Source organism: Carex rostrata, chromosome 18, assembly GCF_964058835.1.
Source record: "Carex rostrata chromosome 18, lpCarRost1.2, whole genome shotgun sequence".
Classification (NCBI taxonomy): Eukaryota; Viridiplantae; Streptophyta; class Magnoliopsida; order Poales; family Cyperaceae; genus Carex; species Carex rostrata.
Genome location: NC_135935.1, coordinates 6,073,866 through 6,091,456, shown reverse-complemented (window position 1 = coordinate 6,091,456; position 17,591 = coordinate 6,073,866). Strand labels below are relative to the sequence as shown.

Sequence of the window (17,591 nt, the reverse complement as noted above, 5' to 3'; positions counted from 1 at the left end):
TACGCCATTTGCGGGTGCGACGCGCGGCAACAAAAAATAAAATAAAATAAAATAAAAAGGAATGCAACACAGGGACTTCCCAGGAGGTCACCCATCCTAGTACTACTCCTGCCCAAGCACGCTTAACTGCGGAGTTCCGATGGGATCCGGTGCTTTAGTGCTGGTATGATCGCATCCGTTATAGAATGACTCAAACCTCTACTTAAACGCAAATAACGACTATTTTAATTTAAAAACCGATTTAATTTCATCAAAAATTATCTAACTAATTTAATTTAATTTAATTTAATTTACAAGTTAAAATTCCATAATTCGATAAAACTCCGAGACAACCGCCTCGTGCGCTCATATACAGAATTACGCCATTTGCGGGTGCGACGCGCGGCAACAAAAAATAAAATAAAATAAAATAAAAAGGAATGCAACACAGGGACTTCCCAGGAGGTCACCCATCCTAGTACTACTCCTGCCCAAGCACGCTTAACTGCGGAGTTCCGATGGGATCCGGTGCTTTAGTGCTGGTATGATCGCATCCGTTATAGAATGACTCAAACCTCTACTTAAACGCAAATAACGACTATTTTAATTTAAAAACCGATTTAATTTCATCAAAAATTATCTAACTAATTTAATTTAATTTAATTTAATTTACAAGTTAAAATTCCATAATTCGATAAAACTCCGAGACAACCGCCTCGTGCGCTCATATACATAATTACGCCATTTGCGGGTGCGACGCGCGGCAACAAAAAATAAAATAAAATAAAATAAAAAGGAATGCAACACAGGGACTTCCCAGGAGGTCACCCATCCTAGTACTACTCCTGCCCAAGCACGCTTAACTGCGGAGTTCCGATGGGATCCGGTGCTTTAGTGCTGGTATGATCGCATCCGTTATAGAATGACTCAAACCTCTACTTAAACGCAAATAACGACTATTTTAATTTAAAAACCGATTTAATTTCATCAAAAATTATCTAACTAATTTAATTTAATTTAATTTAATTTACAAGTTAAAATTCCATAATTCGATAAAACTCCGAGACAACCGCCTCGTGCGCTCATATACAGAATTACGCCATTTGCGGGTGCGACGCGCGGCAACAAAAAATAAAATAAAATAAAATAAAAAGGAATGCAACAAAGGGACTTCCCAGGAGGTCACCCATCCTAGTACTACTCCTGCCCAAGCAAGCTTAACTGCGGAGTTCCGATGGGATCCGGTGCTTTAGTGCTGGTATGATCGCATCCTTTATAGAATGACTCAAACCTCTACTTAAACGCAAATAACGACTATTTTAATTTAAAAACCGATTTAATTTCATCAAAAATTATCTAACTAATTTAATTTAATTTAATTTAATTTACAAGTTAAAATTCCATAATTCGATAAAACTCCGAGACAACCGCCTCGGGCGCTCATATACAGAATTACGCCATTTGCGGGTGCGACGCGCGGCAACAAAAAATAAAATAAAATAAAATAAAAAGGAATGCAACACAGGGACTTCCCAGGAGGTCACCCATCCTAGTACTACTCCTGCCCAAGCACGCTTAACTGCGGAGTTCCGATGGGATCCGGTGCTTTAGTGCTGGTATGATCGCATCCGTTATAGAATGACTCAAACCTCTACTTAAACGCAAATAACGACTATTTTAATTTAAAAACCGATTTAATTTCATCAAAAATTATCTAACTAATTTAATTTACAAGTTAAAATTCCATAATTCGATAAAACTCCGAGACAACCGCCTCGTGCGCTCATATACAGAATTACGCCATTTGCGGGTGCGACGCGCGGCAACAAAAAATAAAATAAAATAAAATAAAAAGGAATGCAACACAGGGACTTCCCAGGAGGTCACCCATCCTAGTACTACTCCTGCCCAAGCACGCTTAACTGCGGAGTTCCGATGGGATCCGGTGCTTTAGTGCTGGTATGATCGCATCCGTTATAGAATGACTCAAACCTCTACTTAAACGCAAATAACGACTATTTTAATTTAAAAACCGATTTAATTTCATCAAAAATTATCTAACTAATTTAATTTAATTTAATTTAATTTACAAGTTAAAATTCCATAATTCGATAAAACTCCGAGACAACCGCCTCGTGCGCTCATATACAGAATTACGCCATTTGCGGGTGCGACGCGCGGCAACAAAAAATAAAATAAAATAAAATAAAAAGGAATGCAACACAGGGACTTCCCAGGAGGTCACCCATCCTAGTACTACTCCTGCCCAAGCACGCTTAACTGCGGAGTTCCGATGGGATCCGGTGCTTTAGTGCTGGTATGATCGCATCCGTTATAGAATGACTCAAACCTCTACTTAAACGCAAATAACGACTATTTTAATTTAAAAACCGATTTAATTTCATCAAAAATTATCTAACTAATTTAATTTAATTTAATTTAATTTACAAGTTAAAATTCCATAATTCGATAAAACTCCGAGACAACCGCCTCGTGCGCTCATATACAGAATTACGCCATTTGCGGGTGCGACGCGCGGCAACAAAAAATAAAATAAAATAAAATAAAAAGGAATGCAACACAGGGACTTCCCAGGAGGTCACCCATCCTAGTACTACTCCTGCCCAAGCACGCTTAACTGCGGAGTTCCGATGGGATCCGGTGCTTTAGTGCTGGTATGATCGCATCCGTTATAGAATGACCCAAACCTCTACTTAAACGCAAATAACGACTATTTTAATTTAAAAACCGATTTAATTTCATCAAAAATTATCTAACTAATTTAATTTAATTTAATTTAATTTACAAGTTAAAATTCCATAATTCGATAAAACTCCGAGACAACCGCCTCGTGCGCTCATATACAGAATTACGCCATTTGCGGGTGCGACGCGCGGCAACAAAAAATAAAATAAAATAAAATAAAAAGGAATGCAACACAGGGACTTCCCAGGAGGTCACCCATCCTAGTTCTACTCCTGCCCAAGCACGCTTAACTGCGGAGTTCCGATGGGATCCGGTGCTTTAGTGCTGGTATGATCGCATCCGTTATAGAATGACTCAAACCTCTACTTAAACGCAAATAACGACTATTTTAATTTAAAAACCGATTTAATTTCATCAAAAATTATCTAACTAATTTAATTTACAAGTTAAAATTCCATAATTCGATAAAACTCCGAGACAACCGCCTCGTGCGCTCATATACAGAATTACGCCATTTGCGGGTGCGACGCGCGGCAACAAAAAATAAAATAAAATAAAATAAAAAGGAATGCAACACAGGGACTTCCCAGGAGGTCACCCATCCTAGTACTACTCCTGCCCAAGCACGCTTAACTGCGGAGTTCCGATGGGATCCGGTGCTTTAGTGCTGGTATGATCGCATCCGTTATAGAATGACTCAAACCTCTACTTAAACGCAAATAACGACTATTTTAATTTAAAAACCGATTTAATTTCATCAAAAATTATCTAACTAATTTAATTTAATTTAATTTAATTTACAAGTTAAAATTCCATAATTCGATAAAACTCCGAGACAACCGCCTCGTGCGCTCATATACAGAATTACGCCATTTGCGGGTGCGACGCGCGGCAACAAAAAATAAAATAAAATAAAATAAAAAGGAATGCAACACAGGGACTTCCCAGGAGGTCACCCATCCTAGTACTACTCCTGCCCAAGCACGCTTAACTGCGGAGTTCCGATGGGATCCGGTGCTTTAGTGCTGGTATGATCGCATCCGTTATAGAATGACCCAAACCTCTACTTAAACGCAAATAACGACTATTTTAATTTAAAAACCGATTTAATTTCATCAAAAATTATCTAACTAATTTAATTTAATTTAATTTAATTTACAAGTTAAAATTCCATAATTCGATAAAACTCCGAGACAACCGCCTCGTGCGCTCATATACAGAATTACGCCATTTGCGGGTGCGACGCGCGGCAACAAAAAATAAAATAAAATAAAATAAAAAGGAATGCAACACAGGGACTTCCCAGGAGGTCACCCATCCTAGTTCTACTCCTGCCCAAGCACGCTTAACTGCGGAGTTCCGATGGGATCCGGTGCTTTAGTGCTGGTATGATCGCATCCGTTATAGAATGACTCAAACCTCTACTTAAACGCAAATAACGACTATTTTAATTTAAAAACCGATTTAATTTCATCAAAAATTATCTAACTAATTTAATTTACAAGTTAAAATTCCATAATTCGATAAAACTCCGAGACAACCGCCTCGTGCGCTCATATACAGAATTACGCCATTTGCGGGTGCGACGCGCGGCAACAAAAAATAAAATAAAATAAAATAAAAAGGAATGCAACACATGGACTTCCCAGGAGGTCACCCATCCTAGTACTACTCCTGCCCAAGCACGCTTAACTGCGGAGTTCCGATGGGATCCGGTGCTTTCGTGCTGGTATGATCGCATCCGTTATAGAATGACTCAAACTTCTACTTAAACGCAAATAACGACTATTTTAATTTAAAAACCGATTTAATTTCATCAAAAATTATCTAACTAATTTAATTTAATTTAATTTAATTTACAAGTTAAAATTCCATAATTCGATAAAACTCCTAGACAACCGCCTCGTGCGCTCATATACAGAATTACGCCATTTGCGGGTGCGACGCGCGGCAACAAAAAATAAAATAAAATAAAATAAAAAGGAATGCAACACAGGGACTTCCCAGGAGGTCACCCATCCTAGTACTACTCCTGCCCAAGCACGCTTAACTGCGGAGTTCCGATGGGATCCGGTGCTTTAGTGCTGGTATGATCGCATCCGTTATAGAATGACTCAAACCTCTACTTAAACGCAAATAACGACTATTTTAATTTAAAAACCGATTTAATTTCATCAAAAATTATCTAACTAATTTAATTTAATTTAATTTAATTTACAAGTTAAAATTCCATAATTCGATAAAACTCCGAGACAACCGCCTCGTGCGCTCATATACAGAATTACGCCATTTGCGGGTGCGACGCGCGGCAACAAAAAATAAAATAAAATAAAATAAAAAGGAATGCAACACAGGGACTTCCCAGGAGGTCACCCATCCTAGTACTACTCCTGCCCAAGCACGCTTAACTGCGGAGTTCCGATGGGATCCGGTGCTTTAGTGCTGGTATGATCGCATCCGTTATAGAATGACTCAAACCTCTACTTAAACGCAAATAACGACTATTTTAATTTAAAAACCGATTTAATTTCATCAAAAATTATCTAACTAATTTAATTTAATTTAATTTAATTTACAAGTTAAAATTCCATAATTCGATAAAACTCCGAGACAACCGCCTCGTGCGCTCATATACATAATTACGCCATTTGCGGGTGCGACGCGCGGCAACAAAAAATAAAATAAAATAAAATAAAAAGGAATGCAACACAGGGACTTCCCAGGAGGTCACCCATCCTAGTACTACTCCTGCCCAAGCACGCTTAACTGCGGAGTTCCGATGGGATCCGGTGCTTTAGTGCTGGTATGATCGCATCCGTTATAGAATGACTCAAACCTCTACTTAAACGCAAATAACGACTATTTTAATTTAAAAACCGATTTAATTTCATCAAAAATTATCTAACTAATTTAATTTAATTTAATTTAATTTACAAGTTAAAATTCCATAATTCGATAAAACTCCGAGACAACCGCCTCGTGCGCTCATATACAGAATTACGCCATTTGCGGGTGCGACGCGCGGCAACAAAAAATAAAATAAAATAAAATAAAAAGGAATGCAACAAAGGGACTTCCCAGGAGGTCACCCATCCTAGTACTACTCCTGCCCAAGCACGCTTAACTGCGGAGTTCCGATGGGATCCGGTGCTTTAGTGCTGGTATGATCGCATCCTTTATAGAATGACTCAAACCTCTACTTAAACGCAAATAACGACTATTTTAATTTAAAAACCGATTTAATTTCATCAAAAATTATCTAACTAATTTAATTTAATTTAATTTAATTTACAAGTTAAAATTCCATAATTCGATAAAACTCCGAGACAACCGCCTCGGGCGCTCATATACAGAATTACGCCATTTGCGGGTGCGACGCGCGGCAACAAAAAATAAAATAAAATAAAATAAAAAGGAATGCAACACAGGGACTTCCCAGGAGGTCACCCATCCTAGTACTACTCCTGCCCAAGCACGCTTAACTGCGGAGTTCCGATGGGATCCGGTGCTTTAGTGCTGGTATGATCGCATCCGTTATAGAATGACTCAAACCTCTACTTAAACGCAAATAACGACTATTTTAATTTAAAAACCGATTTAATTTCATCAAAAATTATCTAACTAATTTAATTTACAAGTTAAAATTCCATAATTCGATAAAACTCCGAGACAACCGCCTCGTGCGCTCATATACAGAATTACGCCATTTGCGAGTGCGACGCGCGGCAACAAAAAATAAAATAAAATAAAATAAAAAGGAATGCAACACAGGGACTTCCCAGGAGGTCACCCATCCTAGTACTACTCCTGCCCAAGCACGCTTAACTGCGGAGTTCCGATGGGATCCGGTGCTTTAGTGCTGGTATGATCGCATCCGTTATAGAATGACTCAAACCTCTACTTAAACGCAAATAACGACTATTTTAATTTAAAAACCGATTTAATTTCATCAAAAATTATCTAACTAATTTAATTTAATTTAATTTAATTTACAAGTTAAAATTCCATAATTCGATAAAACTCCGAGACAACCGCCTCGTGCGCTCATATACAGAATTACGCCATTTGCGGGTGCGACGCGCGGCAACAAAAAATAAAATAAAATAAAATAAAAAGGAATGCAACACAGGGACTTCCCAGGAGGTCACCCATCCTAGTACTACTCCTGCCCAAGCACGCTTAACTGCGGAGTTCCGATGGGATCCGGTGCTTTAGTGCTGGTATGATCGCATCCGTTATAGAATGACTCAAACCTCTACTTAAACGCAAATAACGACTATTTTAATTTAAAAACCGATTTAATTTCATCAAAAATTATCTAACTAATTTAATTTAATTTAATTTAATTTACAAGTTAAAATTCCATAATTCGATAAAACTCCGAGACAACCGCCTCGTGCGCTCATATACATAATTACGCCATTTGCGGGTGCGACGCGCGGCAACAAAAAATAAAATAAAATAAAATAAAAAGGAATGCAACACAGGGACTTCCCAGGAGGTCACCCATCCTAGTACTACTCCTGCCCAAGCACGCTTAACTGCGGAGTTCCGATGGGATCCGGTGCTTTAGTGCTGGTATGATCGCATCCGTTATAGAATGACTCAAACCTCTACTTAAACGCAAATAACGACTATTTTAATTTAAAAACCGATTTAATTTCATCAAAAATTATCTAACTAATTTAATTTAATTTAATTTAATTTACAAGTTAAAATTCCATAATTCGATAAAACTCCGAGACAACCGCCTCGTGCGCTCATATACAGAATTACGCCATTTGCGGGTGCGACGCGCGGCAACAAAAAATAAAATAAAATAAAATAAAAAGGAATGCAACACATGGACTTCCCAGGAGGTCACCCATCCTAGTACTACTCCTGCCCAAGCACGCTTAACTGCGGAGTTCCGATGGGATCCGGTGCTTTAGTGCTGGTATGATCGCATCCGTTATAGAATGACTCAAACTTCTACTTAAACGCAAATAACGACTATTTTAATTTAAAAACCGATTTAATTTCATCAAAAATTATCTAACTAATTTAATTTAATTTAATTTAATTTACAAGTTAAAATTCCATAATTCGATAAAACTCCGAGACAACCGCCTCGTGCGCTCATATACAGAATTACGCCATTTGCGGGTGCGACGCGCGGCAACAAAAAATAAAATAAAATAAAATAAAAAGGAATGCAACACAGGGACTTCCCAGGAGGTCACCCATCCTAGTACTACTCCTGCCCAAGCACGCTTAACTGCGGAGTTCCGATGGGATCCGGTGCTTTAGTGCTGGTATGATCGCATCCGTTATAGAATGACTCAAACCTCTACTTAAACGCAAATAACGACTATTTTAATTTAAAAACCGATTTAATTTCATCAAAAATTATCTAACTAATTTAATTTACAAGTTAAAATTCCATAATTCGATAAAACTCCGAGACAACCGCCTCGTGCGCTCATATACAGAATTACGCCATTTGCGGGTGCGACGCGCGGCAACAAAAAATAAAATAAAATAAAATAAAAAGGAATGCAACACAGGGACTTCCCAGGAGGTCACCCATCCTAGTACTACTCCTGCCCAAGCACGCTTAACTGCGGAGTTCCGATGGGATCCGGTGCTTTAGTGCTGGTATGATCGCATCCGTTATAGAATGACTCAAACCTCTACTTAAACGCAAATAACGACTATTTTAATTTAAAAACCGATTTAATTTCATCAAAAATTATCTAACTAATTTAATTTAATTTAATTTAATTTACAAGTTAAAATTCCATAATTCGATAAAACTCCGAGACAACCGCCTCGTGCGCTCATATACAGAATTACGCCATTTGCGGGTGCGACGCGCGGCAACAAAAAATAAAATAAAATAAAATAAAAAGGAATGCAACACAGGGACTTCCCAGGAGGTCACCCATCCTAGTACTACTCCTGCCCAAGCACGCTTAACTGCGGAGTTCCGATGGGATCCGGTGCTTTAGTGCTGGTATGATCGCATCCGTTATAGAATGACTCAAACCTCTACTTAAACGCAAATAACGACTATTTTAATTTAAAAACCGATTTAATTTCATCAAAAATTATCTAACTAATTTAATTTAATTTAATTTAATTTACAAGTTAAAATTCCATAATTCGATAAAACTCCGAGACAACCGCCTCGTGCGCTCATATACAGAATTACGCCATTTGCGGGTGCGACGCGCGGCAACAAAAAATAAAATAAAATAAAATAAAAAGGAATGCAACACAGGGACTTCCCAGGAGGTCACCCATCCTAGTACTACTCCTGCCCAAGCACGCTTAACTGCGGAGTTCCGATGGGATCCGGTGCTTTAGTGCTGGTATGATCGCATCCGTTATAGAATGACTCAAACCTCTACTTAAACGCAAATAACGACTATTTTAATTTAAAAACCGATTTAATTTCATCAAAAATTATCTAACTAATTTAATTTACAAGTTAAAATTCCATAATTCGATAAAACTCCGAGACAACCGCCTCGTGCGCTCATATACAGAATTACGCCATTTGCGGGTGCGACGCGCGGCAACAAAAAATAAAATAAAATAAAATAAAAAGGAATGCAACACATGGACTTCCCAGGAGGTCACCCATCCTAGTACTACTCCTGCCCAAGCACGCTTAACTGCGGAGTTCCGATGGGATCCGGTGCTTTAGTGCTGGTATGATCGCATCCGTTATAGAATGACTCAAACTTCTACTTAAACGCAAATAACGACTATTTTAATTTAAAAACCGATTTAATTTCATAAAAAATTATCTAACTAATTTAATTTAATTTAATTTAATTTACAAGTTAAAATTCCATAATTCGATAAAACTCCGAGACAACCGCCTCGTGCGCTCATATACAGAATTACGCCATTTGCGGGTGCGACGCGCGGCAACAAAAAATAAAATAAAATAAAATAAAAAGGAATGCAACACAGGGACTTCCCAGGAGGTCACCCATCCTAGTACTACTCCTGCCCAAGCACGCTTAACTGCGGAGTTCCGATGGGATCCGGTGCTTTAGTGCTGGTATGATCGCATCCGTTATAGAATGACTCAAACCTCTACTTAAACGCAAATAACGACTATTTTAATTTAAAAACCGATTTAATTTCATCAAAAATTATCTAACTAATTTAATTTACAAGTTAAAATTCCATAATTCGATAAAACTCCGAGACAACCGCCTCGTGCGCTCATATACAGAATTACGCCATTTGCGGGTGCGACGCGCGGCAACAAAAAATAAAATAAAATAAAATAAAAAGGAATGCAACACAGGGACTTCCCAGGAGGTCACCCATCCTAGTACTACTCCTGCCCAAGCACGCTTAACTGCGGAGTTCCGATGGGATCCGGTGCTTTAGTGCTGGTATGATCGCATCCGTTATAGAATGACTCAAACCTCTACTTAAACGCAAATAACGACTATTTTAATTTAAAAACCGATTTAATTTCATCAAAAATTATCTAACTAATTTAATTTAATTTAATTTAATTTACAAGTTAAAATTCCATAATTCGATAAAACTCCGAGACAACCGCCTCGTGCGCTCATATACAGAATTACGCCATTTGCGGGTGCGACGCGCGGCAACAAAAAATAAAATAAAATAAAATAAAAAGGAATGCAACACAGGGACTTCCCAGGAGGTCACCCATCCTAGTACTACTCCTGCCCAAGCACGCTTAACTGCGGAGTTCCGATGGGATCCGGTGCTTTAGTGCTGGTATGATCGCATCCGTTATAGAATGACCCAAACCTCTACTTAAACGCAAATAACGACTATTTTAATTTAAAAACCGATTTAATTTCATCAAAAATTATCTAACTAATTTAATTTAATTTAATTTAATTTACAAGTTAAAATTCCATAATTCGATAAAACTCCGAGACAACCGCCTCGTGCGCTCATATACAGAATTACGCCATTTGCGGGTGCGACGCGCGGCAACAAAAAATAAAATAAAATAAAATAAAAAGGAATGCAACACAGGGACTTCCCAGGAGGTCACCCATCCTAGTACTACTCCTGCCCAAGCACGCTTAACTGCGGAGTTCCGATGGGATCCGGTGCTTTAGTGCTGGTATGATCGCATCCGTTATAGAATGACTCAAACCTCTACTTAAACGCAAATAACGACTATTTTAATTTAAAAACCGATTTAATTTCATCAAAAATTATCTAACTAATTTAATTTACAAGTTAAAATTCCATAATTCGATAAAACTCCGAGACAACCGCCTCGTGCGCTCATATACAGAATTACGCCATTTGCGGGTGCGACGCGCGGCAACAAAAAATAAAATAAAATAAAATAAAAAGGAATGCAACACAGGGACTTCCCAGGAGGTCACCCATCCTAGTACTACTCCTGCCCAAGCACGCTTAACTGCGGAGTTCCGATGGGATCCGGTGCTTTAGTGCTGGTATGATCGCATCCGTTATAGAATGACTCAAACCTCTACTTAAACGCAAATAACGACTATTTTAATTTAAAAACCGATTTAATTTCATCAAAAATTATCTAACTAATTTAATTTAATTTAATTTAATTTACAAGTTAAAATTCCATAATTCGATAAAACTCCGAGACAACCGCCTCGTGCGCTCATATACAGAATTACGCCATTTGCGGGTGCGACGCGCGGCAACAAAAAATAAAATAAAATAAAATAAAAAGGAATGCAACACAGGGACTTCCCAGGAGGTCACCCATCCTAGTACTACTCCTGCCCAAGCACGCTTAACTGCGGATTTCCGATGGGATCCGGTGCTTTAGTGCTGGTATGATCGCATCCGTTATAGAATGACTCAAACCTCTACTTAAACGCAAATAACGACTATTTTAATTTAAAAACCGATTTAATTTCATCAAAAATTATCTAACTAATTTAATTTAATTTAATTTAATTTACAAGTTAAAATTCCATAATTCGATAAAACTCCGAGACAACCGCCTCGTGCGCTCATATACAGAATTACGCCATTTGCGGGTGCGACGCGCGGCAACAAAAAATAAAATAAAATAAAATAAAAAGGAATGCAACACAGGGACTTCCCAGGAGGTCACCCATCCTAGTACTACTCCTGCCCAAGCACGCTTAACTGCGGAGTTCCGATGGGATCCGGTGCTTTAGTGCTGGTATGATCGCATCCGTTATAGAATGACTCAAACCTCTACTTAAACGCAAATAACGACTATTTTAATTTAAAAACCGATTTAATTTCATCAAAAATTATCTAACTAATTTAATTTAATTTAATTTAATTTACAAGTTAAAATTCCATAATTCGATAAAACTCCGAGACAACCGCCTCGTGCGCTCATATACAGAATTACGCCATTTGCGGGTGCGACGCGCGGCAACAAAAAATAAAATAAAATAAAATAAAAAGGAATGCAACACAGGGACTTCCCAGGAGGTCACCCATCCTAGTACTACTCCTGCCCAAGCACGCTTAACTGCGGAGTTCCGATGGGATCCGGTGCTTTAGTGCTGGTATGATCGCATCCGTTATAAAATGACTCAAACCTCTACTTAAACGCAAATAACGACTATTTTAATTTAAAAACCGATTTAATTTCATCAAAAATTATCTAACTAATTTAATTTAATTTAATTTAATTTACAAGTTAAAATTCCATAATTCGATAAAACTCCGAGACAACCGCCTCGTGCGCTCATATACAGAATTACGCCATTTGCGGGTGCGACGCGCGGCAACAAAAAATAAAATAAAATAAAATAAAAAGGAATGCAACACAGGGACTTCCCAGGAGGTCACCCATCCTAGTACTACTCCTGCCCAAGCACGCTTAACTGCGGAGTTCCGATGGGATCCGGTGCTTTAGTGCTGGTATGATCGCATCCGTTATAGAATGACTCAAACCTCTACTTAAACGCAAATAACGACTATTTTAATTTAAAAACCGATTTAATTTCATCAAAAATTATCTAACTAATTTAATTTAATTTAATTTAATTTACAAGTTAAAATTCCATAATTCGATAAAACTCCGAGACAACCGCCTCGTGCGCTCATATACAGAATTACGCCATTTGCGGGTGCGACGCGCGGCAACAAAAAATAAAATAAAATAAAATAAAAAGGAATGCAACACAGGGACTTCCCAGGAGGTCACCCATCCTAGTACTACTCCTGCCCAAGCACGCTTAACTGCGGAGTTCCGATGGGATCCGGTGCTTTAGTGCTGGTATGATCGCATCCGTTATAGAATGACTCAAACCTCTACTTAAACGCAAATAACGACTATTTTAATTTAAAAACCGATTTAATTTCATCAAAAATTATCTAACTAATTTAATTTACAAGTTAAAATTCCATAATTCGATAAAACTCCGAGACAACCGCCTCGTGCGCTCATATACAGAATTAAGCCATTTGCGGGTGCGACGCGCGGCAACAAAAAATAAAATAAAATAAAATAAAAAGGAATGCAACACAGGGACTTCCCAGGAGGTCACCCATCCTAGTACTACTCCTGCCCAAGCACGCTTAACTGCGGAGTTCCGATGGGATCCGGTGCTTTAGTGCTGGTATGATCGCATCCGTTATAGAATGACTCAAACTTCTACTTAAACGCAAATAACGACTATTTTAATTTAAAAACCGATTTAATTTCATCAAAAATTATCTAACTAATTTAATTTAATTTAATTTAATTTAATTTACAAGTTAAAATTCCATAATTCGAAAAAACTCCTAGACAACCGCCTCGTGCGCTCATATACAGAATTACGCCATTTGCGGGTGCGACGCGCGGCAACAAAAAATAAAATAAAATAAAATAAAAAGGAATGCAACACAGGGACTTCCCAGGAGGTCACCCATCCTAGTACTACTCCTGCCCAAGCACGCTTAACTGCGGAGTTCCGATAGGATCCGGTGCTTTAGTGCTGGTATGATCGCATCCGTTATAGAATGACTCAAACCTCTACTTAAACGCAAATAACGACTTTTTTAATTTAAAAACCGATTTAATTTCATCAAAAATTATCTAACTAATTTAATTTAATTTAATTTAATTTACAAGTTAAAATTCCATAATTCGATAAAACTCCGAGACAACCGCCTCGTGCGCTCATATACAGAATTACGCCATTTGCGGGTGCGAAGCGCGGCAACAAAAAATAAAATAAAATAAAATAAAAAGGAATGCAACACAGGGACTTCCCAGGAGGTCACCCATCCTAGTACTACTCCTGCCCAAGCACGCTTAACTGCGGATTTCCGATGGGATCCGGTGCTTTAGTGCTGGTATGATCGCATCCGTTATAGAATGACTCAAACCTCTACTTAAACGCAAATAACGACTATTTTAATTTAAAAACCGATTTAATTTCATCAAAAATTATCTAACTAATTTAATTTAATTTAATTTAATTTACAAGTTAAAATTCCATAATTCGATAAAACTCCGAGACAACCGCCTCGTGCGCTCATATACAGAATTACGCCATTTGCGGGTGCGACGCGCGGCAACAAAAAATAAAATAAAATAAAATAAAAAGGAATGCAACACAGGGACTTCCCAGGAGGTCACCCATCCTAGTACTACTCCTGCCCAAGCACGCTTAACTGCGGAGTTCCGATGGGATCCGGTGCTTTAGTGCTGGTATGATCGCATCCGTTATAGAATGACTCAAACCTCTACTTAAACGCAAATAACGACTATTTTAATTTAAAAACCGATTTAATTTCATCAAAAATTATCTAACTAATTTAATTTAATTTAATTTAATTTACAAGTTAAAATTCCATAATTCGATAAAACTCCGAGACAACCGCCTCGTGCGCTCATATACAGAATTACGCCATTTGCGGGTGCGACGCGCGGCAACAAAAAATAAAATAAAATAAAATAAAAAGGAATGCAACACAGGGACTTCCCAGGAGGTCACCCATCCTAGTACTACTCCTGCCCAAGCACGCTTAACTGCGGAGTTCCGATGGGATCCGGTGCTTTAGTGCTGGTATGATCGCATCCGTTATAAAATGACTCAAACCTCTACTTAAACGCAAATAACGACTATTTTAATTTAAAAACCGATTTAATTTCATCAAAAATTATCTAACTAATTTAATTTAATTTAATTTAATTTACAAGTTAAAATTCCATAATTCGATAAAACTCCGAGACAACCGCCTCGTGCGCTCATATACAGAATTACGCCATTTGCGGGTGCGACGCGCGGCAACAAAAAATAAAATAAAAAGGAATGCAACACAGGGACTTCCCAGGAGGTCACCCATCCTAGTACTACTCCTGCCCAAGCACGCTTAACTGCGGAGTTCCGATGGGATCCGGTGCTTTAGTGCTGGTATGATCGCATCCGTTATAGAATGACTCAAACCTCTACTTAAACGCAAATAACGACTATTTTAATTTAAAAACCGATTTAATTTCATCAAAAATTATCTAACTAATTTAATTTAATTTAATTTAATTTACAAGTTAAAATTCCATAATTCGATAAAACTCCGAGACAACCGCCTCGTGCGCTCATATACAGAATTACGCCATTTGCGGGTGCGACGCGCGGCAACAAAAAATAAAATAAAAAGGAATGCAACACAGGGACTTCCCAGGAGGTCACCCATCCTAGTACTACTCCTGCCCAAGCACGCTTAACTGCGGAGTTCCGATGGGATCCGGTGCTTTAGTGCTGGTATGATCGCATCCGTTATAGAATGACTCAAACCTCTACTTAAACGCAAATAACGACTATTTTAATTTAAAAACCGATTTAATTTCATCAAAAATTATCTAACTAATTTAATTTACAAGTTAAAATTCCATAATTCGATAAAACTCCGAGACAACCGCCTCGTGCGCTCATATACAGAATTACGCCATTTGCGGGTGCGACGCGCGGCAACAAAAAATAAAATAAAATAAAATAAAAAGGAATGCAACACAGGGACTTCCCAGGAGGTCACCCATCCTAGTACTACTCCTGCCCAAGCACGCTTAACTGCGGAGTTCCGATGGGATCCGGTGCTTTAGTGCTGGTATGATCGCATCCGTTATAGAATGACTCAAACTTCTACTTAAACGCAAATAACGACTATTTTAATTTAAAAACCGATTTAATTTCATCAAAAATTATCTAACTAATTTAATTTAATTTAATTTAATTTAATTTACAAGTTAAAATTCCATAATTCGATAAAACTCCGAGACAACCGCCTCGTGCGCTCATATACAGAATTACGCCATTTGCGGGTGCGACGCGCGGCAACAAAAAATAAAATAAAATAAAATAAAAAGGAATGCAACACAGGGACTTCCCAGGAGGTCACCCATCCTAGTACTACTCCTGCCCAAGCACGCTTAACTGCGGAGTTCCGATAGGATCCGGTGCTTTAGTGCTGGTATGATCGCATCCGTTATAGAATGACTCAAACCTCTACTTAAACGCAAATAACGACTTTTTTAATTTAAAAACCGATTTAATTTCATCAAAAATTATCTAACTAATTTAATTTAATTTAATTTAATTTACAAGTTAAAATTCCATAATTCGATAAAACTCCGAGACAACCGCCTCGTGCGCTCATATACAGAATTACGCCATTTGCGGGTGCGACGCGCGGCAACAAAAAATAAAATAAAATAAAATAAAAAGGAATGCAACACAGGGACTTCCCAGGAGGTCACCCATCCTAGTACTACTCCTGCCCAAGCACGCTTAACTGCGGAGTTCCGATGGGATCCGGTGCTTTAGTGCTGGTATGATCGCATCCGTTATAGAATGACTCAAACCTCTACTTAAACGCAAATAACGACTATTTTAATTTAAAAACCGATTTAATTTCATCAAAAATTATCTAACTAATTTAATTTAATTTAATTTAATTTACAAGTTAAAATTCCATAATTCGATAAAACTCCGAGACAACCGCCTCGTGCGCTCATATACAGAATTACGCCATTTGCGGGTGCGACGCGCGGCAACAAAAAATAAAATAAAATAAAATAAAAAGGAATGCAACACAGGGACTTCCCAGGAGGTCACCCATCCTAGTACTACTCCTGCCCAAGCACGCTTAACTGCGGAGTTCCGAAGGGATCCGGTGCTTTAGTGCTGGTATGATCGCATCCGTTATAGAATGACTCAAACCTCTACTTAAACGCAAATAACGACTATTTTAATTTAAAAACCGATTTAATTTCATCAAAAATTATCTAACTAATTTAATTTAATTTAATTTAATTTACAAGTTAAAATTCCATAATTCGATAAAACTCCGAGACAACCGCCTCGTGCGCTCATATACAGAATTACGCCATTTGCGGGTGCGACGCGCGGCAACAAAAAATAAAATAAAATAAAATAAAAAGGAATGCAACACAGGGACTTCCCAGGAGGTCACCCATCCTAGTACTACTCCTGCCCAAGCACGCTTAACTGCGGAGTTCCGATGGGATCCGGTGCTTTAGTGCTGGTATGATCGCATCCGTTATAGAATGACTCAAACCTCTACTTAAACGCAAATAACGACTATTTTAATTTAAAAACCGATTTAATTTCATCAAAAATTATCTAACTAATTTAATTTAATTTAATTTAATTTACAAGTTAAAATTCCATAATTCGATAAAACTCCGAGACAACCGCCTCGTGCGCTCATATACAGAATTACGCCATTTGCGGGTGCGACGCGCGGCAACAAAAAATAAAATAAAAAGGAATGCAACACAGGGACTTCCCAGGAGGTCACCCATCCTAGTACTACTCCTGCCCAAGCACGCTTAACTGCGGAGTTCCGATGGGATCCGGTGCTTTAGTGCTGGTATGATCGCATCCGTTATAGAATGACTCAAACCTCTACTTAAACGCAAATAACGA

The 17,591-nt window shown here is 38.1% G+C and overlaps 50 non-coding genes across 50 annotated transcripts; all 50 read right to left on the bottom strand.

Annotated features, from left to right (window-relative positions):
• Window positions 1-58: 58 nt before the first annotated feature.
• On the bottom strand, window positions 59-177 carry LOC144570139 (5S ribosomal RNA). Its single transcript, XR_013516407.1, has one exon. It is a non-coding gene; the product is annotated as a 5S ribosomal RNA (ribosomal RNA).
• A 239-nt stretch (window positions 178-416) lies between these two features.
• Window positions 417-535, bottom strand: LOC144570138 (5S ribosomal RNA). Its single transcript, XR_013516406.1, has one exon. It is a non-coding gene; the product is annotated as a 5S ribosomal RNA (ribosomal RNA).
• Window positions 536-774: 239 nt separating this feature from the next.
• Window positions 775-893, bottom strand: LOC144570137 (5S ribosomal RNA). The gene has a single exon (XR_013516405.1). It is a non-coding gene; the product is annotated as a 5S ribosomal RNA (ribosomal RNA).
• Window positions 894-1,132: 239 nt separating this feature from the next.
• On the bottom strand, window positions 1,133-1,251 carry LOC144570763 (5S ribosomal RNA). The gene has a single exon (XR_013517016.1). It is a non-coding gene; the product is annotated as a 5S ribosomal RNA (ribosomal RNA).
• A 239-nt stretch (window positions 1,252-1,490) lies between these two features.
• On the bottom strand, window positions 1,491-1,609 carry LOC144570136 (5S ribosomal RNA). The gene has a single exon (XR_013516404.1). It is a non-coding gene; the product is annotated as a 5S ribosomal RNA (ribosomal RNA).
• A 224-nt stretch (window positions 1,610-1,833) lies between these two features.
• Window positions 1,834-1,952, bottom strand: LOC144570135 (5S ribosomal RNA). The gene has a single exon (XR_013516403.1). It is a non-coding gene; the product is annotated as a 5S ribosomal RNA (ribosomal RNA).
• A 239-nt stretch (window positions 1,953-2,191) lies between these two features.
• Window positions 2,192-2,310, bottom strand: LOC144570134 (5S ribosomal RNA). The gene has a single exon (XR_013516402.1). It is a non-coding gene; the product is annotated as a 5S ribosomal RNA (ribosomal RNA).
• A 239-nt stretch (window positions 2,311-2,549) lies between these two features.
• On the bottom strand, window positions 2,550-2,668 carry LOC144570133 (5S ribosomal RNA). Its single transcript, XR_013516401.1, has one exon. It is a non-coding gene; the product is annotated as a 5S ribosomal RNA (ribosomal RNA).
• Window positions 2,669-2,907: 239 nt separating this feature from the next.
• Window positions 2,908-3,026, bottom strand: LOC144570740 (5S ribosomal RNA). The gene has a single exon (XR_013516994.1). It is a non-coding gene; the product is annotated as a 5S ribosomal RNA (ribosomal RNA).
• A 224-nt stretch (window positions 3,027-3,250) lies between these two features.
• On the bottom strand, window positions 3,251-3,369 carry LOC144570132 (5S ribosomal RNA). Its single transcript, XR_013516400.1, has one exon. It is a non-coding gene; the product is annotated as a 5S ribosomal RNA (ribosomal RNA).
• Window positions 3,370-3,608: 239 nt separating this feature from the next.
• Window positions 3,609-3,727, bottom strand: LOC144570130 (5S ribosomal RNA). The gene has a single exon (XR_013516398.1). It is a non-coding gene; the product is annotated as a 5S ribosomal RNA (ribosomal RNA).
• Window positions 3,728-3,966: 239 nt separating this feature from the next.
• On the bottom strand, window positions 3,967-4,085 carry LOC144570739 (5S ribosomal RNA). The gene has a single exon (XR_013516993.1). It is a non-coding gene; the product is annotated as a 5S ribosomal RNA (ribosomal RNA).
• A 224-nt stretch (window positions 4,086-4,309) lies between these two features.
• On the bottom strand, window positions 4,310-4,428 carry LOC144569906 (5S ribosomal RNA). Its single transcript, XR_013516181.1, has one exon. It is a non-coding gene; the product is annotated as a 5S ribosomal RNA (ribosomal RNA).
• A 239-nt stretch (window positions 4,429-4,667) lies between these two features.
• On the bottom strand, window positions 4,668-4,786 carry LOC144570129 (5S ribosomal RNA). Its single transcript, XR_013516397.1, has one exon. It is a non-coding gene; the product is annotated as a 5S ribosomal RNA (ribosomal RNA).
• A 239-nt stretch (window positions 4,787-5,025) lies between these two features.
• On the bottom strand, window positions 5,026-5,144 carry LOC144570128 (5S ribosomal RNA). Its single transcript, XR_013516396.1, has one exon. It is a non-coding gene; the product is annotated as a 5S ribosomal RNA (ribosomal RNA).
• Window positions 5,145-5,383: 239 nt separating this feature from the next.
• Window positions 5,384-5,502, bottom strand: LOC144570127 (5S ribosomal RNA). The gene has a single exon (XR_013516395.1). It is a non-coding gene; the product is annotated as a 5S ribosomal RNA (ribosomal RNA).
• A 239-nt stretch (window positions 5,503-5,741) lies between these two features.
• LOC144570698 (5S ribosomal RNA) lies at window positions 5,742-5,860 on the bottom strand. Its single transcript, XR_013516954.1, has one exon. It is a non-coding gene; the product is annotated as a 5S ribosomal RNA (ribosomal RNA).
• A 239-nt stretch (window positions 5,861-6,099) lies between these two features.
• On the bottom strand, window positions 6,100-6,218 carry LOC144570126 (5S ribosomal RNA). The gene has a single exon (XR_013516394.1). It is a non-coding gene; the product is annotated as a 5S ribosomal RNA (ribosomal RNA).
• Window positions 6,219-6,442: 224 nt separating this feature from the next.
• On the bottom strand, window positions 6,443-6,561 carry LOC144570125 (5S ribosomal RNA). The gene has a single exon (XR_013516393.1). It is a non-coding gene; the product is annotated as a 5S ribosomal RNA (ribosomal RNA).
• A 239-nt stretch (window positions 6,562-6,800) lies between these two features.
• On the bottom strand, window positions 6,801-6,919 carry LOC144570124 (5S ribosomal RNA). The gene has a single exon (XR_013516392.1). It is a non-coding gene; the product is annotated as a 5S ribosomal RNA (ribosomal RNA).
• Window positions 6,920-7,158: 239 nt separating this feature from the next.
• LOC144570123 (5S ribosomal RNA) lies at window positions 7,159-7,277 on the bottom strand. Its single transcript, XR_013516391.1, has one exon. It is a non-coding gene; the product is annotated as a 5S ribosomal RNA (ribosomal RNA).
• Window positions 7,278-7,516: 239 nt separating this feature from the next.
• Window positions 7,517-7,635, bottom strand: LOC144569963 (5S ribosomal RNA). Its single transcript, XR_013516237.1, has one exon. It is a non-coding gene; the product is annotated as a 5S ribosomal RNA (ribosomal RNA).
• Window positions 7,636-7,874: 239 nt separating this feature from the next.
• On the bottom strand, window positions 7,875-7,993 carry LOC144570122 (5S ribosomal RNA). Its single transcript, XR_013516390.1, has one exon. It is a non-coding gene; the product is annotated as a 5S ribosomal RNA (ribosomal RNA).
• Window positions 7,994-8,217: 224 nt separating this feature from the next.
• On the bottom strand, window positions 8,218-8,336 carry LOC144570121 (5S ribosomal RNA). Its single transcript, XR_013516389.1, has one exon. It is a non-coding gene; the product is annotated as a 5S ribosomal RNA (ribosomal RNA).
• Window positions 8,337-8,575: 239 nt separating this feature from the next.
• On the bottom strand, window positions 8,576-8,694 carry LOC144570119 (5S ribosomal RNA). Its single transcript, XR_013516387.1, has one exon. It is a non-coding gene; the product is annotated as a 5S ribosomal RNA (ribosomal RNA).
• A 239-nt stretch (window positions 8,695-8,933) lies between these two features.
• LOC144570118 (5S ribosomal RNA) lies at window positions 8,934-9,052 on the bottom strand. The gene has a single exon (XR_013516386.1). It is a non-coding gene; the product is annotated as a 5S ribosomal RNA (ribosomal RNA).
• Window positions 9,053-9,276: 224 nt separating this feature from the next.
• LOC144571191 (5S ribosomal RNA) lies at window positions 9,277-9,395 on the bottom strand. The gene has a single exon (XR_013517400.1). It is a non-coding gene; the product is annotated as a 5S ribosomal RNA (ribosomal RNA).
• A 239-nt stretch (window positions 9,396-9,634) lies between these two features.
• Window positions 9,635-9,753, bottom strand: LOC144570117 (5S ribosomal RNA). Its single transcript, XR_013516385.1, has one exon. It is a non-coding gene; the product is annotated as a 5S ribosomal RNA (ribosomal RNA).
• A 224-nt stretch (window positions 9,754-9,977) lies between these two features.
• LOC144570115 (5S ribosomal RNA) lies at window positions 9,978-10,096 on the bottom strand. The gene has a single exon (XR_013516384.1). It is a non-coding gene; the product is annotated as a 5S ribosomal RNA (ribosomal RNA).
• Window positions 10,097-10,335: 239 nt separating this feature from the next.
• On the bottom strand, window positions 10,336-10,454 carry LOC144570114 (5S ribosomal RNA). The gene has a single exon (XR_013516383.1). It is a non-coding gene; the product is annotated as a 5S ribosomal RNA (ribosomal RNA).
• A 239-nt stretch (window positions 10,455-10,693) lies between these two features.
• Window positions 10,694-10,812, bottom strand: LOC144570113 (5S ribosomal RNA). Its single transcript, XR_013516382.1, has one exon. It is a non-coding gene; the product is annotated as a 5S ribosomal RNA (ribosomal RNA).
• Window positions 10,813-11,036: 224 nt separating this feature from the next.
• On the bottom strand, window positions 11,037-11,155 carry LOC144570112 (5S ribosomal RNA). Its single transcript, XR_013516381.1, has one exon. It is a non-coding gene; the product is annotated as a 5S ribosomal RNA (ribosomal RNA).
• Window positions 11,156-11,394: 239 nt separating this feature from the next.
• On the bottom strand, window positions 11,395-11,513 carry LOC144570652 (5S ribosomal RNA). The gene has a single exon (XR_013516911.1). It is a non-coding gene; the product is annotated as a 5S ribosomal RNA (ribosomal RNA).
• A 239-nt stretch (window positions 11,514-11,752) lies between these two features.
• On the bottom strand, window positions 11,753-11,871 carry LOC144570111 (5S ribosomal RNA). Its single transcript, XR_013516380.1, has one exon. It is a non-coding gene; the product is annotated as a 5S ribosomal RNA (ribosomal RNA).
• Window positions 11,872-12,110: 239 nt separating this feature from the next.
• Window positions 12,111-12,229, bottom strand: LOC144570110 (5S ribosomal RNA). Its single transcript, XR_013516379.1, has one exon. It is a non-coding gene; the product is annotated as a 5S ribosomal RNA (ribosomal RNA).
• A 239-nt stretch (window positions 12,230-12,468) lies between these two features.
• LOC144570109 (5S ribosomal RNA) lies at window positions 12,469-12,587 on the bottom strand. The gene has a single exon (XR_013516378.1). It is a non-coding gene; the product is annotated as a 5S ribosomal RNA (ribosomal RNA).
• A 239-nt stretch (window positions 12,588-12,826) lies between these two features.
• LOC144570107 (5S ribosomal RNA) lies at window positions 12,827-12,945 on the bottom strand. The gene has a single exon (XR_013516376.1). It is a non-coding gene; the product is annotated as a 5S ribosomal RNA (ribosomal RNA).
• A 224-nt stretch (window positions 12,946-13,169) lies between these two features.
• On the bottom strand, window positions 13,170-13,288 carry LOC144570106 (5S ribosomal RNA). The gene has a single exon (XR_013516375.1). It is a non-coding gene; the product is annotated as a 5S ribosomal RNA (ribosomal RNA).
• Window positions 13,289-13,532: 244 nt separating this feature from the next.
• Window positions 13,533-13,651, bottom strand: LOC144570627 (5S ribosomal RNA). The gene has a single exon (XR_013516887.1). It is a non-coding gene; the product is annotated as a 5S ribosomal RNA (ribosomal RNA).
• Window positions 13,652-13,890: 239 nt separating this feature from the next.
• Window positions 13,891-14,009, bottom strand: LOC144570651 (5S ribosomal RNA). The gene has a single exon (XR_013516910.1). It is a non-coding gene; the product is annotated as a 5S ribosomal RNA (ribosomal RNA).
• Window positions 14,010-14,248: 239 nt separating this feature from the next.
• LOC144570105 (5S ribosomal RNA) lies at window positions 14,249-14,367 on the bottom strand. The gene has a single exon (XR_013516374.1). It is a non-coding gene; the product is annotated as a 5S ribosomal RNA (ribosomal RNA).
• A 239-nt stretch (window positions 14,368-14,606) lies between these two features.
• Window positions 14,607-14,725, bottom strand: LOC144570104 (5S ribosomal RNA). The gene has a single exon (XR_013516373.1). It is a non-coding gene; the product is annotated as a 5S ribosomal RNA (ribosomal RNA).
• A 229-nt stretch (window positions 14,726-14,954) lies between these two features.
• LOC144570103 (5S ribosomal RNA) lies at window positions 14,955-15,073 on the bottom strand. The gene has a single exon (XR_013516372.1). It is a non-coding gene; the product is annotated as a 5S ribosomal RNA (ribosomal RNA).
• Window positions 15,074-15,302: 229 nt separating this feature from the next.
• On the bottom strand, window positions 15,303-15,421 carry LOC144570102 (5S ribosomal RNA). The gene has a single exon (XR_013516371.1). It is a non-coding gene; the product is annotated as a 5S ribosomal RNA (ribosomal RNA).
• A 224-nt stretch (window positions 15,422-15,645) lies between these two features.
• LOC144570101 (5S ribosomal RNA) lies at window positions 15,646-15,764 on the bottom strand. The gene has a single exon (XR_013516370.1). It is a non-coding gene; the product is annotated as a 5S ribosomal RNA (ribosomal RNA).
• A 244-nt stretch (window positions 15,765-16,008) lies between these two features.
• On the bottom strand, window positions 16,009-16,127 carry LOC144570626 (5S ribosomal RNA). Its single transcript, XR_013516886.1, has one exon. It is a non-coding gene; the product is annotated as a 5S ribosomal RNA (ribosomal RNA).
• A 239-nt stretch (window positions 16,128-16,366) lies between these two features.
• On the bottom strand, window positions 16,367-16,485 carry LOC144570100 (5S ribosomal RNA). Its single transcript, XR_013516369.1, has one exon. It is a non-coding gene; the product is annotated as a 5S ribosomal RNA (ribosomal RNA).
• A 239-nt stretch (window positions 16,486-16,724) lies between these two features.
• LOC144570533 (5S ribosomal RNA) lies at window positions 16,725-16,843 on the bottom strand. Its single transcript, XR_013516795.1, has one exon. It is a non-coding gene; the product is annotated as a 5S ribosomal RNA (ribosomal RNA).
• Window positions 16,844-17,082: 239 nt separating this feature from the next.
• On the bottom strand, window positions 17,083-17,201 carry LOC144570099 (5S ribosomal RNA). Its single transcript, XR_013516368.1, has one exon. It is a non-coding gene; the product is annotated as a 5S ribosomal RNA (ribosomal RNA).
• A 229-nt stretch (window positions 17,202-17,430) lies between these two features.
• On the bottom strand, window positions 17,431-17,549 carry LOC144570098 (5S ribosomal RNA). The gene has a single exon (XR_013516367.1). It is a non-coding gene; the product is annotated as a 5S ribosomal RNA (ribosomal RNA).
• Window positions 17,550-17,591: the final 42 nt, after the last annotated feature.